Source organism: Rhinolophus sinicus, chromosome 6, assembly GCF_057876585.1.
Source record: "Rhinolophus sinicus isolate RSI-liver-muscle chromosome 6, RSI-T2T, whole genome shotgun sequence".
Classification (NCBI taxonomy): domain Eukaryota; kingdom Metazoa; phylum Chordata; class Mammalia; order Chiroptera; family Rhinolophidae; genus Rhinolophus; species Rhinolophus sinicus.
Genome location: NC_142506.1, coordinates 41235097 through 41249901, shown reverse-complemented (window position 1 = coordinate 41249901; position 14805 = coordinate 41235097). Strand labels below are relative to the sequence as shown.

The 14805-nt window shown below is 69.9% G+C and overlaps 8 pseudogenes; all 8 read right to left on the bottom strand.

The window, feature by feature from the left end:
• Nucleotides 1–1640: 1640 nt before the first annotated feature.
• On the bottom strand, nt 1641–1760 carry LOC148757962 (5S ribosomal RNA; annotated as a pseudogene).
• A 1349-nt stretch (nt 1761–3109) lies between these two features.
• Nucleotides 3110–3229, bottom strand: LOC148757961 (5S ribosomal RNA; annotated as a pseudogene).
• A 2035-nt stretch (nt 3230–5264) lies between these two features.
• LOC148757960 (5S ribosomal RNA) lies at nt 5265–5384 on the bottom strand (annotated as a pseudogene).
• A 1341-nt stretch (nt 5385–6725) lies between these two features.
• LOC148757959 (5S ribosomal RNA) lies at nt 6726–6845 on the bottom strand (annotated as a pseudogene).
• A 2035-nt stretch (nt 6846–8880) lies between these two features.
• LOC148757958 (5S ribosomal RNA) lies at nt 8881–9000 on the bottom strand (annotated as a pseudogene).
• A 1341-nt stretch (nt 9001–10341) lies between these two features.
• LOC148757957 (5S ribosomal RNA) lies at nt 10342–10461 on the bottom strand (annotated as a pseudogene).
• Nucleotides 10462–12496: 2035 nt separating this feature from the next.
• Nucleotides 12497–12616, bottom strand: LOC148757956 (5S ribosomal RNA; annotated as a pseudogene).
• Nucleotides 12617–13954: 1338 nt separating this feature from the next.
• Nucleotides 13955–14074, bottom strand: LOC148757955 (5S ribosomal RNA; annotated as a pseudogene).
• Nucleotides 14075–14805: the final 731 nt, after the last annotated feature.

Here is a 14805-nt window from a genome sequence, read left to right as displayed (position 1 = left end):
AGGGTCCTCTCAGTCCCCTCCGGCCCTAGGGACGTGCAACCCAGGCCCTGGCCCTGGCCGGCCCCACCCACTGGCCCAAAGCCAGGGAGAGCCACCCGCGCCACCAGGGTGCAGGAGCTCCGGTCTGCAGCCACCCTTCGTCACAAGCCTTCAGTCTGGGCCCTCGCCCCTCGTCAGCACCCGGAGTCCCGCCCGACCTCCGGTCCCTTCAGTGGCTACACGTCACGTCTCCTGACCCGGGGAGGTGAGAGAGGCCAGAGACGGAGCAAGAGAGTGGCGGAGAGAGACAGACGGGGACTGGGGACAGACTCCCAGAGAGCAGTTTGAGGCTCTGGGCCTCGCGTGGAGGGGTGCTGCGTGGGGGCTGCATGGTCATCAGCTGTGACCGCTTGGCCATCAGCTGTTGCCAGTTGGCCATGGGCCCCCGGAGGTGCTGCGTTGGCCAAGCTAGGAAGCGCGGGTGGTGGACTGCAAATTGCAGAGGGGCGCGGATTGCAGTGGGCCGGCTTGGTGGGTCGACGGTCGGTGTGTCGGTGGGTTGGCAGAGAAACGGCCGACCGGTTGGGGATGGGGCGGCTCCGGCCTGCCGTGTCTCCAAGCCAGCCGCCCGTGAGAAATGGTGCTCTCAGCCCCCTATCCGTGGCTCCGTTGGTGTTCCTTCTTGGCCTCACCATATCCTGCGTTCTTGTGCGGGGACGGGGACTAGAGTCCCCGCAGGACAGGGACCGACAGACAGAACGGGAGGAGGCGTAAGAGGGAGCGAGATGGAAATATACACGTATATGTACACGTATGTATCCCGACATACAGAGAGACATGGACAGAGACAGAAAAAGGGGGCTGGCTCGCGGGAGAGAGCTCCTGAGCGAGAGGCAGAGCCCAACAGGCACGTCACAGAGCCAGAGAGACGTGGGGGGGCCGGGGGGGAGGGACGCACAGGCGGGCACATGGACTGGGACAGACTCGCTGAGGCTGTGTTGAAGTGGCAGCCTCTCCACCGGAGTGTGGTCGTGCCCGGGGCTGGGCTCCACTACAGAGGCAGTGCCCGGGTATTGGCAGTCACCCTTGAAGGCCCCGGGCCAGGCCGGAGGGCCAGTGGGCTCCGAGCCCCGCCCAGGGACCCCCCCCCAAGGGAGGAGAGTGGCAGCCCACAGGCACCCTGGTTGTGAGGGTTGTGTGCCTGCGTGCCTGCACTTCCCCTTGTGGTGGTCTCTCCTGGAGTCCAAGGGCGTGCGGTGTGTTTGGGTGCTGCTCCCTCTGTCCCCTGGTTTGACCCGGCTCTTTGTGCCCTGTGTGTTGGGGCCACCACGAACGGCGGGAAGGGAGGGCTCCTGGCTCTTGTGGGCGATGGGAGGGGGCGTGCGGGGGTGTGGGTAGAGGTGCCTGCCGGCGGAGACACAGGCTTGGATAACTGCTGCAGGCTGACGGCCTGCCTCAGCGAAGAGGACTAAGAAGAGGGTGTGGGGTGGAGCCCTGGCCGACGGGCCTGGTGTGCGGCCGGGGCTGCCAGCTTGTAGTGCCGGGTGGCTGACCGGCCTCTGGCCAGGGGGACCTTCGGCTGGCTGGGCGGCTTCAGAGGGGCAAGGGGCGGCAGGGGTTCGGAGGGAGCCACGCCGGGGCGGCGGCGCAAAAGGAGAGGCAAGCAAAAGCCTACAGGTATTCCCAGGCGGTCTCCCATCCAAGTACTAACCAGGCCCCTCCCTGCTTAGCTCCCGAATTCAGAGGAGATCGGGCGCGTTCAGGGTGGTATAGCCGTCGACGCTGGGACCTGGCTCCCCGCGCCCCAAGAGCCTGCTCCCGGACTGCCTCGTGAGCGCGCGCCATGCAGATGCTCCGCTCTGGTGGCGAACATCGACCCGCTGGCCGGCTCCGCCGTCACCGCGTCCCCGTCCAGTCCGGCTCCCCGCCTCCTCCGAATGCCCCTGGCGTGGGCGGCGGGCCACTCCTGGCCCGCAGCGAGGCCACTTCGCGCCACCGGAGGTTCCATGGGACACTGCCATTTCCCTGATGGTGCCAGAAGTCGTGGAACTCTGGCATCCTGGGATTCCCCAGGACCCAGACCGGCATACACCCCGCCCCCCTTCCGCCACCAGGTTTACCCCCAACCGCACCCCCAAGACTGGTGGAGGCCTGCACCAGCAGGCAGCCCTGGGCCTGGGAGTTGTGGGAGAACCCCGCGGCGGCGGCGGCGGCGGCGGCGGCGGCGGCGGCGTCCGCGGCGGAGGCAGGGGAGGGTGGCGATGTAGGCAATGGCAACCGCGTGGATGGCTCCAGGGCGGCGATGGCGGCGGCGACAATGGGGGCTTTGACGGTGGGCACTGGGGAGCGGGGAGCGCTGGCGGCGGCGGCGGTGGCGGGAGAGGGCGTGAGGGCGGTGGTGGCGCGGAGGCCGGGAGAGCAGAGGCGGGAGATTGAGGGAGTACGGCAAGGCCGGCGGCTGGGGTGGGGGCGGGGGAGAGGGCGGTGCTGGAGGCGGGGATGGGGAGAGGGGTGATGGCGGCGGCGGCAGCGGGGAGAGCAGAGGAGGCTGAATGAGGGAGTATGGCGTTGGCGGCGGCGGGGTCGCGGACGGGGGCGAGTGCAGCGCTGGCGGAGGGGGTGGGGAGCGTGGTGATGGCGGCGGCGGCGGCGGCGGCGGCGGCGCAGAAGCGGGGGCTGATCATGAGCAGTGCTGGCGGCGGCGGCGGCGAGGGAGGGTTGCGAGGTCGGCAATGGCGTCGGCGGCGGCGTTGTGTCGGCGGGGGCAGGAGGGAGGGCAGCGCTGGCGGGGGGTGTGGGAAACGCGGTGATGGCGGGGGCTTTGGTGGTGGCGGCGGGGGCCAGGGCAGCGCTGGTGGCGGCGGCGGCGGCGGCGGCGGTGGCGACCGCCGCTGGGCCAAGGGATCCGGATGACGGCCTGCGGGACCGAAGAGGACGAAGAAGAGTGTGTGGGGGGGGGAGCACTGGCCGACGGGCCTGGTGTGCCGCCGGGGCTGCCAGCTTGTAGTGCCGGGTGGCTGACCGGCCTCTGGCCAGGGGGACCTTCGGCTGGCTGGGCGGCTGCAGAGGGGCAAGGGGCGGCAGGGGTTCGGAGGGAGCCACGCCGGGGCGGCGATGCAAAAGGAGAGGCGAGCAAAAGCCTACAGGTGTTCCCAGGTGGTCTCCCACCCAAGTACTAACCAGGCCCGACCCTGCTTAGCTTCCGAGTTCAGACGAGATCTGGCGCGTTCAGGGCGGTATGGCCTTAGGCGCTGGACCCGGCTCCCGGCGCTCCAAGAGCCTGCTCCCGACCTGCCTCCTGAGCGCGCGCCATGCTGCTGGGCCGCTCGGGTGGCGAGCATGTCTGCCTGAGCGCCTCCCGCCCGCTCCCCGCCTCCTCCGGACGCCGCTGGTGTGGGCGACGGGCTACTCCTGGCACACAGCGAGGCCCCTTCGCGCCCCCCCAGTGGCTCCACGGGCCTCGGTCACTTCCCTGACTGTGACAGATATCTGGGCGCCCGGGCATCCTGGGACTCCCCAGGCCCCGAACGGCTTTTACCCCGGGCCCCTACCCCAACCCCTCTCATCCCCCATCCCAGCCCCACAACCGCACAGCCCCCATTGCTGCTGGACTGCCCCCACCTCTCAGGGCCACCGAGGGGGGCGCAGGGTCCTCTCAGTCCCCTCCGGCCCTAGGGACGTGCAACCCAGGCCCTGGCCCTGGCCGGCCCCACCCACTGGCCCAAAGCCAGGGAGAGCCACCCGCGCCACCAGGGTGCAGGAGCTCCGGTCTGCAGCCACCCTTCGTCACAAGCCTTCAGTCTGGGCCCTCGCCCCTCGTCAGCACCCGGAGTCCCGCCCGACCTCCGGTCCCTTCAGTGGCTACACGTCACGTCTCCTGACCCGGGGAGGTGAGAGAGGCCAGAGACGGAGCAAGAGAGTGGCGGAGAGAGACAGACGGGGACTGGGGACAGACTCCCAGAGAGCAGTTTGAGGCTCTGGGCCTCGCGTGGAGGGGTGCTGCGTGGGGGCTGCATGGTCATCAGCTGTGACCGCTTGGCCATCAGCTGTTGCCAGTTGGCCATGGGCCCCCGGAGGTGCTGCGTTGGCCAAGCTAGGAAGCGCGGGTGGTGGACTGCAAATTGCAGAGGGGCGCGGATTGCAGTGGGCCGGCTTGGTGGGTCGACGGTCGGTGTGTCGGTGGGTTGGCAGAGAAACGGCCGACCGGTTGGGGATGGGGCGGCTCCGGCCTGCCGTGTCTCCAAGCCAGCCGCCCGTGAGAAATGGTGCTCTCAGCCCCCTATCCGTGGCTCCGTTGGTGTTCCTTCTTGGCCTCACCATATCCTGCGTTCTTGTGCGGGGACGGGGACTAGAGTCCCCGCAGGACAGGGACCGACAGACAGAACGGGAGGAGGCGTAAGAGGGAGCGAGATGGAAATATACACGTATATGTACACGTATGTATCCCGACATACAGAGAGACATGGACAGAGACAGAAAAAGGGGGCTGGCTCGCGGGAGAGAGCTCCTGAGCGAGAGGCAGAGCCCAACAGGCACGTCACAGAGCCAGAGAGACGTGGGGGGGCCGGGGGGGAGGGACGCACAGGCGGGCACATGGACTGGGACAGACTCGCTGAGGCTGTGTTGAAGTGGCAGCCTCTCCACCGGAGTGTGGTCGTGCCCGGGGCTGGGCTCCACTACAGAGGCAGTGCCCGGGTATTGGCAGTCACCCTTGAAGGCCCCGGGCCAGGCCGGAGGGCCAGTGGGCTCCGAGCCCCGCCCAGGGACCCCCCCCAAGGGAGGAGAGTGGCAGCCCACAGGCACCCTGGTTGTGAGGGTTGTGTGCCTGCGTGCCTGCACTTCCCCTTGTGGTGGTCTCTCCTGGAGTCCAAGGGCGTGCGGTGTGTTTGGGTGCTGCTCCCTCTGTCCCCTGGTTTGACCCGGCTCTTTGTGCCCTGTGTGTTGGGGCCACCACGAACGGCGGGAAGGGAGGGCTCCTGGCTCTTGTGGGCGATGGGAGGGGGCGTGCGGGGGTGTGGGTAGAGGTGCCTGCCGGCGGAGACACAGGCTTGGATAACTGCTGCAGGCTGACGGCCTGCCTCAGCGAAGAGGACTAAGAAGAGGGTGTGGGGTGGAGCCCTGGCCGACGGGCCTGGTGTGCGGCCGGGGCTGCCAGCTTGTAGTGCCGGGTGGCTGACCGGCCTCTGGCCAGGGGGACCTTCGGCTGGCTGGGCGGCTTCAGAGGGGCAAGGGGCGGCAGGGGTTCGGAGGGAGCCACGCCGGGGCGGCGGCGCAAAAGGTGAGGCAAGCAAAAGCCTACAGGTATTCCCAGGCGGTCTCCCATCCAAGTACTAACCAGGCCCCTCCCTGCTTAGCTCCCGAATTCAGAGGAGATCGGGCGCGTTCAGGGTGGTATAGCCGTCGACGCTGGGACCTGGCTCCCCGCGCCCCAAGAGCCTGCTCCCGGACTGCCTCGTGAGCGCGCGCCATGCAGATGCTCCGCTCTGGTGGCGAACATCGACCCGCTGGCCGGCTCCGCCGTCACCGCGTCCCCGTCCAGTCCGGCTCCCCGCCTCCTCCGAATGCCCCTGGCGTGGGCGGCGGGCCACTCCTGGCCCGCAGCGAGGCCACTTCGCGCCACCGGAGGTTCCATGGGACACTGCCATTTCCCTGATGGTGCCAGAAGTCGTGGAACTCTGGCATCCTGGGATTCCCCAGGACCCAGACCGGCATACACCCCGCCCCCCTACCGCCACCAGGTTTACCCCCAACCGCACCCCCAAGACTGGTGGAGGCCTGCACCAGCAGGCAGCCCTGGGCCTGGGAGTTGTGGGAGAACCCCGCGGCGGCGGCGGCGGCGGCGGCGGCGGCGGCGTCCGCGGCGGAGGCAGGGGAGGGTGGCGATGTAGGCAATGGCAACCGCGTGGATGGCTCCAGGGCGGCGATGGCGGCGGCGACAATGGGGGCTTTGACGGTGGGCACTGGGGAGCGGGGAGCGCTGGCGGCGGCGGCGGTGGCGGGAGAGGGCGTGAGGGCGGTGCTGGCGCGGAGGCCGGGAGAGCAGAGGCCGGAGATTGAGGTAGTACGGCAAGGCCGGCGGCTGGGGTGGGGGCGGGGGAGAGGGCGGTGCTGGAGGCGGGGATGGGGAGAGGGGTGATGGCGGCGGCGGCAGCGGGGAGAGCAGAGGAGGCTGAATGAGGGAGTATGGCGTTGGCGGCGGCGGGGTCGCGGACTGGGGCGAGTGCAGCGCTGGCGGAGGGGGTGGGGAGCGTGGTGATGGCGGCGGCGGCGGCGGCGGCGCAGAAGCGGGGGCTGATCATGAGCAGCGCTGGCGGCGGCGGCGGCGAGGGAGGGTTGCGAGGTCGGCAATGGCGTCGGCGGCGGCGTTGTGTCGGCGGGGGCAGGGGGGAGGGCAGCGCTGGTGGGGGGTGTGGGAAACGCGGTGATGGCGGGGGCTTTGGTGGTGGCGGCGGGGGCCAGGGCAGCGCTGGTGGCGGCGGCGGTGGCGGCGGCGGCGGTGGCGACCGCCGCTGGGCCAAGGGATCCGGATGACGGCCTGCGGGACCGAAGAGGACGAAGAAGAGGGTGTGGGGGGGAGCACTGGCCGACGGGCCTGGTGTGCCGCCGGGGCTGCCAGCTTGTAGTGCCGGGTGGCTGACCGGCCTCTGGCCAGGGGGACCTTCGGCTGGCTGGGCGGCTGCAGAGGGGCAAGGGGCGGCAGGGGTTCGGAGGGAGCCACGCCGGGGCGGCGATGCAAAAGGAGAGGCGAGCAAAAGCCTACAGGTGTTCCCAGGTGGTCTCCCACCCAAGTACTAACCAGGCCCGACCCTGCTTAGCTTCCGAGTTCAGACGAGATCTGGCGCGTTCAGGGCGGTATGGCCTTAGGCGCTGGACCCGGCTCCCGGCGCTCCAAGAGCCTGCTCCCGACCTGCCTCCTGAGCGCGCGCCATGCTGCTGGGCCGCTCGGGTGGCGAGCATGTCTGCCTGAGCGCCTCCCGCCCGCTCCCCGCCTCCTCCGGACGCCGCTGGTGTGGGCGACGGGCTACTCCTGGCACACAGCGAGGCCCCTTCGCGCCCCCCCAGTGGCTCCACGGGCCTCGGTCACTTCCCTGACTGTGACAGATATCTGGGCGCCCGGGCATCCTGGGACTCCCCAGGCCCCGAACGGCTTTTACCCCGGGCCCCTACCCCAACCCCTCTCATCCCCCATCCCAGCCCCACAACCGCACAGCCCCCCTTGCTGCTGGACTGCCCCCACCTCTCAGGGCCACCGAGGGGGGCGCAGGGTCCTCTCAGTCCCCTCCGGCCCTAGGGACGTGCAACCCAGGCCCTGGCCCTGGCCGGCCCCACCCACTGGCCCAAAGCCAGGGAGAGCCACCCGCGCCACCAGGGTGCAGGAGCTCCGGTCTGCAGCCACCCTTCGTCACAAGCCTTCAGTCTGGGCCCTCGCCCCTCGTCAGCACCCGGAGTCCCGCCCGACCTCCGGTCCCTTCAGTGGCTACACGTCACGTCTCCTGACCCGGGGAGGTGAGAGAGGCCAGAGACGGAGCAAGAGAGTGGCGGAGAGAGACAGACGGGGACTGGGGACAGACTCCCAGAGAGCAGTTTGAGGCTCTGGGCCTCGCGTGGAGGGGTGCTGCGTGGGGGCTGCATGGTCATCAGCTGTGACCGCTTGGCCATCAGCTGTTGCCAGTTGGCCATGGGCCCCCGGAGGTGCTGCGTTGGCCAAGCTAGGAAGCGCGGGTGGTGGACTGCAAATTGCAGAGGGGCGCGGATTGCAGTGGGCCGGCTTGGTGGGTCGACGGTCGGTGTGTCGGTGGGTTGGCAGAGAAACGGCCGACCGGTTGGGGATCGGGCGGCTCCGGCCTGCCGTGTCTCCAAGCCAGCCGCCCGTGAGAAATGGTGCTCTCAGCCCCCTATCCGTGGCTCCGTTGGTGTTCCTTCTTGGCCTCACCATATCCTGCGTTCTTGTGCGGGGACGGGGACTAGAGTCCCCGCAGGACAGGGACCGACAGACAGAACGGGAGGAGGCGTAAGAGGGAGCGAGATGGAAATATACACGTATATGTACACGTATGTATCCCGACATACAGAGAGACATGGACAGAGACAGAAAAAGGGGGCTGGCTCGCGGGAGAGAGCTCCTGAGCGAGAGGCAGAGCCCAACAGGCACGTCACAGAGCCAGAGAGACGTGGGGGGGCCGGGGGGGAGGGACGCACAGGCGGGCACATGGACTGGGACAGACTCGCTGAGGCTGTGTTGAAGTGGCAGCCTCTCCACCGGAGTGTGGTCGTGCCCGGGGCTGGGCTCCACTACAGAGGCAGTGCCCGGGTATTGGCAGTCACCCTTGAAGGCCCCGGGCCAGGCCGGAGGGCCAGTGGGCTCCGAGCCCCGCCCAGGGACCCCCCCCAAGGGAGGAGAGTGGCAGCCCACAGGCACCCTGGTTGTGAGGGTTGTGTGCCTGCGTGCCTGCACTTCCCCTTGTGGTGGTCTCTCCTGGAGTCCAAGGGCGTGCGGTGTGTTTGGGTGCTGCTCCCTCTGTCCCCTGGTTTGACCCGGCTCTTTGTGCCCTGTGTGTTGGGGCCACCACGAACGGCGGGAAGGGAGGGCTCCTGGCTCTTGTGGGCGATGGGAGGGGGCGTGCGGGGGTGTGGGTAGAGGTGCCTGCCGGCGGAGACACAGGCTTGGATAACTGCTGCAGGCTGACGGCCTGCCTCAGCGAAGAGGACTAAGAAGAGGGTGTGGGGTGGAGCCCTGGCCGACGGGCCTGGTGTGCGGCCGGGGCTGCCAGCTTGTAGTGCCGGGTGGCTGACCGGCCTCTGGCCAGGGGGACCTTCGGCTGGCTGGGCGGCTTCAGAGGGGCAAGGGGCGGCAGGGGTTCGGAGGGAGCCACGCCGGGGCGGCGGCGCAAAAGGAGAGGCAAGCAAAAGCCTACAGGTATTCCCAGGCGGTCTCCCATCCAAGTACTAACCAGGCCCCTCCCTGCTTAGCTCCCGAATTCAGAGGAGATCGGGCGCGTTCAGGGTGGTATAGCCGTCGACGCTGGGACCTGGCTCCCCGCGCCCCAAGAGCCTGCTCCCGGACTGCCTCGTGAGCGCGCGCCATGCAGATGCTCCGCTCTGGTGGCGAACATCGACCCGCTGGCCGGCTCCGCCGTCACCGCGTCCCCGTCCAGTCCGGCTCCCCGCCTCCTCCGAATGCCCCTGGCGTGGGCGGCGGGCCACTCCTGGCCCGCAGCGAGGCCACTTCGCGCCACCGGAGGTTCCATGGGACACTGCCATTTCCCTGATGGTGCCAGAAGTCGTGGAACTCTGGCATCCTGGGATTCCCCAGGACCCAGACCGGCATACACCCCGCCCCCCTACCGCCACCAGGTTTACCCCCAACCGCACCCCCAAGACTGGTGGAGGCCTGCACCAGCAGGCAGCCCTGGGCCTGGGAGTTGTGGGAGAACCCCGCGGCGGCGGCGGCGGCGGCGGCGGCGGCGGCGTCCGCGGCGGAGGCAGGGGAGGGTGGCGATGTAGGCAATGGCAACCGCGTGGATGGCTCCAGGGCGGCGATGGCGGCGGCGACAATGGGGGCTTTGACGGTGGGCACTGGGGAGCGGGGAGCGCTGGCGGCGGCGGCGGTGGCGGGAGAGGGCGTGAGGGCGGTGCTGGCGCGGAGGCCGGGAGAGCAGAGGCCGGAGATTGAGGTAGTACGGCAAGGCCGGCGGCTGGGGTGGGGGCGGGGGAGAGGGCGGTGCTGGAGGCGGGGATGGGGAGAGGGGTGATGGCGGCGGCGGCAGCGGGGAGAGCAGAGGAGGCTGAATGAGGGAGTATGGCGTTGGCGGCGGCGGGGTCGCGGACTGGGGCGAGTGCAGCGCTGGCGGAGGGGGTGGGGAGCGTGGTGATGGCGGCGGCGGCGGCGGCGGCGCAGAAGCGGGGGCTGATCATGAGCAGCGCTGGCGGCGGCGGCGGCGAGGGAGGGTTGCGAGGTCGGCAATGGCGTCGGCGGCGGCGTTGTGTCGGCGGGGGCAGGGGGGAGGGCAGCGCTGGTGGGGGGTGTGGGAAACGCGGTGATGGCGGGGGCTTTGGTGGTGGCGGCGGGGGCCAGGGCAGCGCTGGTGGCGGCGGCGGTGGCGGCGGCGGCGGTGGCGACCGCCGCTGGGCCAAGGGATCCGGATGACGGCCTGCGGGACCGAAGAGGACGAAGAAGAGGGTGTGGGGGGGAGCACTGGCCGACGGGCCTGGTGTGCCGCCGGGGCTGCCAGCTTGTAGTGCCGGGTGGCTGACCGGCCTCTGGCCAGGGGGACCTTCGGCTGGCTGGGCGGCTGCAGAGGGGCAAGGGGCGGCAGGGGTTCGGAGGGAGCCACGCCGGGGCGGCGATGCAAAAGGAGAGGCGAGCAAAAGCCTACAGGTGTTCCCAGGTGGTCTCCCACCCAAGTACTAACCAGGCCCGACCCTGCTTAGCTTCCGAGTTCAGACGAGATCTGGCGCGTTCAGGGCGGTATGGCCTTAGGCGCTGGACCCGGCTCCCGGCGCTCCAAGAGCCTGCTCCCGACCTGCCTCCTGAGCGCGCGCCATGCTGCTGGGCCGCTCGGGTGGCGAGCATGTCTGCCTGAGCGCCTCCCGCCCGCTCCCCGCCTCCTCCGGACGCCGCTGGTGTGGGCGACGGGCTACTCCTGGCACACAGCGAGGCCCCTTCGCGCCCCCCCAGTGGCTCCACGGGCCTCGGTCACTTCCCTGACTGTGACAGATATCTGGGCGCCCGGGCATCCTGGGACTCCCCAGGCCCCGAACGGCTTTTACCCCGGGCCCCTACCCCAACCCCTCTCATCCCCCATCCCAGCCCCACAACCGCACAGCCCCCCTTGCTGCTGGACTGCCCCCACCTCTCAGGGCCACCGAGGGGGGCGCAGGGTCCTCTCAGTCCCCTCCGGCCCTAGGGACGTGCAACCCAGGCCCTGGCCCTGGCCGGCCCCACCCACTGGCCCAAAGCCAGGGAGAGCCACCCGCGCCACCAGGGTGCAGGAGCTCCGGTCTGCAGCCACCCTTCGTCACAAGCCTTCAGTCTGGGCCCTCGCCCCTCGTCAGCACCCGGAGTCCCGCCCGACCTCCGGTCCCTTCAGTGGCTACACGTCACGTCTCCTGACCCGGGGAGGTGAGAGAGGCCAGAGACGGAGCAAGAGAGTGGCGGAGAGAGACAGACGGGGACTGGGGACAGACTCCCAGAGAGCAGTTTGAGGCTCTGGGCCTCGCGTGGAGGGGTGCTGCGTGGGGGCTGCATGGTCATCAGCTGTGACCGCTTGGCCATCAGCTGTTGCCAGTTGGCCATGGGCCCCCGGAGGTGCTGCGTTGGCCAAGCTAGGAAGCGCGGGTGGTGGACTGCAAATTGCAGAGGGGCGCGGATTGCAGTGGGCCGGCTTGGTGGGTCGACGGTCGGTGTGTCGGTGGGTTGGCAGAGAAACGGCCGACCGGTTGGGGATCGGGCGGCTCCGGCCTGCCGTGTCTCCAAGCCAGCCGCCCGTGAGAAATGGTGCTCTCAGCCCCCTATCCGTGGCTCCGTTGGTGTTCCTTCTTGGCCTCACCATATCCTGCGTTCTTGTGCGGGGACGGGGACTAGAGTCCCCGCAGGACAGGGACCGACAGACAGAACGGGAGGAGGCGTAAGAGGGAGCGAGATGGAAATATACACGTATATGTACACGTATGTATCCCGACATACAGAGAGACATGGACAGAGACAGAAAAAGGGGGCTGGCTCGCGGGAGAGAGCTCCTGAGCGAGAGGCAGAGCCCAACAGGCACGTCACAGAGCCAGAGAGACGTGGGGGGGCCGGGGGGGAGGGACGCACAGGCGGGCACATGGACTGGGACAGACTCGCTGAGGCTGTGTTGAAGTGGCAGCCTCTCCACCGGAGTGTGGTCGTGCCCGGGGCTGGGCTCCACTACAGAGGCAGTGCCCGGGTATTGGCAGTCACCCTTGAAGGCCCCGGGCCAGGCCGGAGGGCCAGTGGGCTCCGAGCCCCGCCCAGGGACCCCCCCCAAGGGAGGAGAGTGGCAGCCCACAGGCACCCTGGTTGTGAGGGTTGTGTGCCTGCGTGCCTGCACTTCCCCTTGTGGTGGTCTCTCCTGGAGTCCAAGGGCGTGCGGTGTGTTTGGGTGCTGCTCCCTCTGTCCCCTGGTTTGACCCGGCTCTTTGTGCCCTGTGTGTTGGGGCCACCACGAACGGCGGGAAGGGAGGGCTCCTGGCTCTTGTGGGCGATGGGAGGGGGCGTGCGGGGGTGTGGGTAGAGGTGCCTGCCGGCGGAGACACAGGCTTGGATAACTGCTGCAGGCTGACGGCCTGCCTCAGCGAAGAGGACTAAGAAGAGGGTGTGGGGTGGAGCCCTGGCCGACGGGCCTGGTGTGCGGCCGGGGCTGCCAGCTTGTAGTGCCGGGTGGCTGACCGGCCTCTGGCCAGGGGGACCTTCGGCTGGCTGGGCGGCTTCAGAGGGGCAAGGGGCGGCAGGGGTTCGGAGGGAGCCACGCCGGGGCGGCGGCGCAAAAGGAGAGGCAAGCAAAAGCCTACAGGTATTCCCAGGCGGTCTCCCATCCAAGTACTAACCAGGCCCCTCCCTGCTTAGCTCCCGAATTCAGAGGAGATCGGGCGCGTTCAGGGTGGTATAGCCGTCGACGCTGGGACCTGGCTCCCCGCGCCCCAAGAGCCTGCTCCCGGACTGCCTCGTGAGCGCGCGCCATGCAGATGCTCCGCTCTGGTGGCGAACATCGACCCGCTGGCCGGCTCCGCCGTCACCGCGTCCCCGTCCAGTCCGGCTCCCCGCCTCCTCCGAATGCCCCTGGCGTGGGCGTCGGGCCACTGCTGGCCCGCAGCGAGGCCACTTCGCGCCACCGGAGGTTCCATGGGACACTGCCATTTCCCTGATGGTGCCAGAAGTCGTGGAACTCTGGCATCCTGGGATTCCCCAGGACCCAGACCGGCATACACCCCGCCCCCCTACCGCCACCAGGTTTACCCCCAACCGCACCCCCAAGACTGGTGGAGGCCTGCACCAGCAGGCAGCCCTGGGCCTGGGAGTTGTGGGAGGACCCCGCGGCGGCGGCGGCGGCGGCGGCGGCGTCCGCGGCGGAGGCAGGGGAGGGTGGCGATGTAGGCAATGGCAACCGCGTGGATGGCTCCAGGGCGGCGATGGCGGCGGCGACAATGGGGGCTTTGACGGTGGGCACTGGGGCGCGGGGAGCGCTGGCGGCGGCGGCGGTGGCGGGAGAGGGCGTGAGGGCGGTGCTGGCGCGGAGGCCGGGAGAGCAGAGGCCGGAGATTGAGGGAGTACGGCAAGGCCGGCGGCTGGGGTGGGGGCGGGGGAGAGGGCGGTGCTGGAGGCGGGGATGGGGAGAGGGGTGATGGCGGCGGCGGCAGCGGGGAGAGCAGAGGAGGCTGAATGAGGGAATATGGCGTTGGCGGCGGCGGGGTCGCGGACTGGGGCGAGTGCAGCGCTGGCGGAGGGGGTGGGGAGCGTGGTGATGGCGGCGGCGGCGGCGGCGGCGCAGAAGCGGGGGCTGATCATGAGCAGCGCTGGCGGCGGCGGCGGCGGCGAGGGAGGGTTGCGAGGTCGGCAATGGCGTCGGCGGCGGCGTTGTGTCGGCGGGGGCAGGGGAGAGGGCAGCGCTGGCGAGGGGTGTGGGAAACGCGGTGATGGCGGGGGCTTTGGTGGTGGCGGCGGGGGCCAGGGCAGCGCTGGTGGCGGCGGCGGCGGCGGCGGCGGCGGTGGCGACCGCCGCTGGGCCAAGGGATCCGGATGATGGCCTGCGGGACCGAAGAGGACGAAGAAGAGGGTGTGGGGGGGAGCACTGGCCGACGGGCCTGGTGTGCCGCCGGGGCTGCCAGCTTGTAGTGCCGGGTGGCTGACCGGCCTCTGGCCAGGGGGACCTTCGGCTGGCTGGGCGGCTGCAGAGGGGCAAGGGGCGGCAGGGGTTCGGAGGGAGCCACGCCGGGGCGGCGATGCAAAAGGAGAGGCGAGCAAAAGCCTACAGGTGTTCCCAGGTGGTCTCCCACCCAAGTACTAACCAGGCCCGACCCTGCTTAGCTTCCGAGTTCAGACGAGATCTGGCGCGTTCAGGGCGGTATGGCCTTAGGCGCTGGACCCGGCTCCCGGCGCTCCAAGAGCCTGCTCCCGACCTGCCTCCTGAGCGCGCGCCATGCTGCTGGGCCGCTCGGGTGGCGAGCATGTCTGCCTGAGCGCCTCCCGCCCGCTCCCCGCCTCCTCCGGACGCCGCTGGTGTGGGCGACGGGCTACTCCTGGCACACAGCGAGGCCCCTTCGCGCCCCCCAGTGGCTCCACGGGCCTCGGTCACTTCCCTGACTGTGACAGATATCTGGGCGCCCGGGCATCCTGGGACTCCCCAGGCCCCGAACGGCTTTTACCCCGGGCCCCTACCCCAACCCCTCTCATCCCCCATCCCAGCCCCACAACCGCACAGCCCCCCTTGCTGCTGGACTGCCCCCACCTCTCAGGGCCACCGAGGGGGGCGCAGGGTCCTCTCAGTCCCCTCCGGCCCTAGGGACGTGCAACCCAGGCCCTGGCCCTGGCCGGCCCCACCCACTGGCCCAAAGCCAGGGAGAGCCACCCGCGCCACCAGGGTGCAGGAGCTCCGGTCTGCAGCCACCCTTCGTCACAAGCCTTCAGTCTGGGCCCTCGCCCCTCGTCAGCACCCGGAGTCCCGCCCGACCTCCGGTCCCTTCAGTGGCTACACGTCACGTCTCCTGACCCGGGGAGGTGAGAGAGGCCAGAGACGGAGCAAGAGAGTGGCGGAGAGAGACAGACGGGGACTGGGGACAGACTCCCAGAGAGCAGTTTGAGGCTCTGGG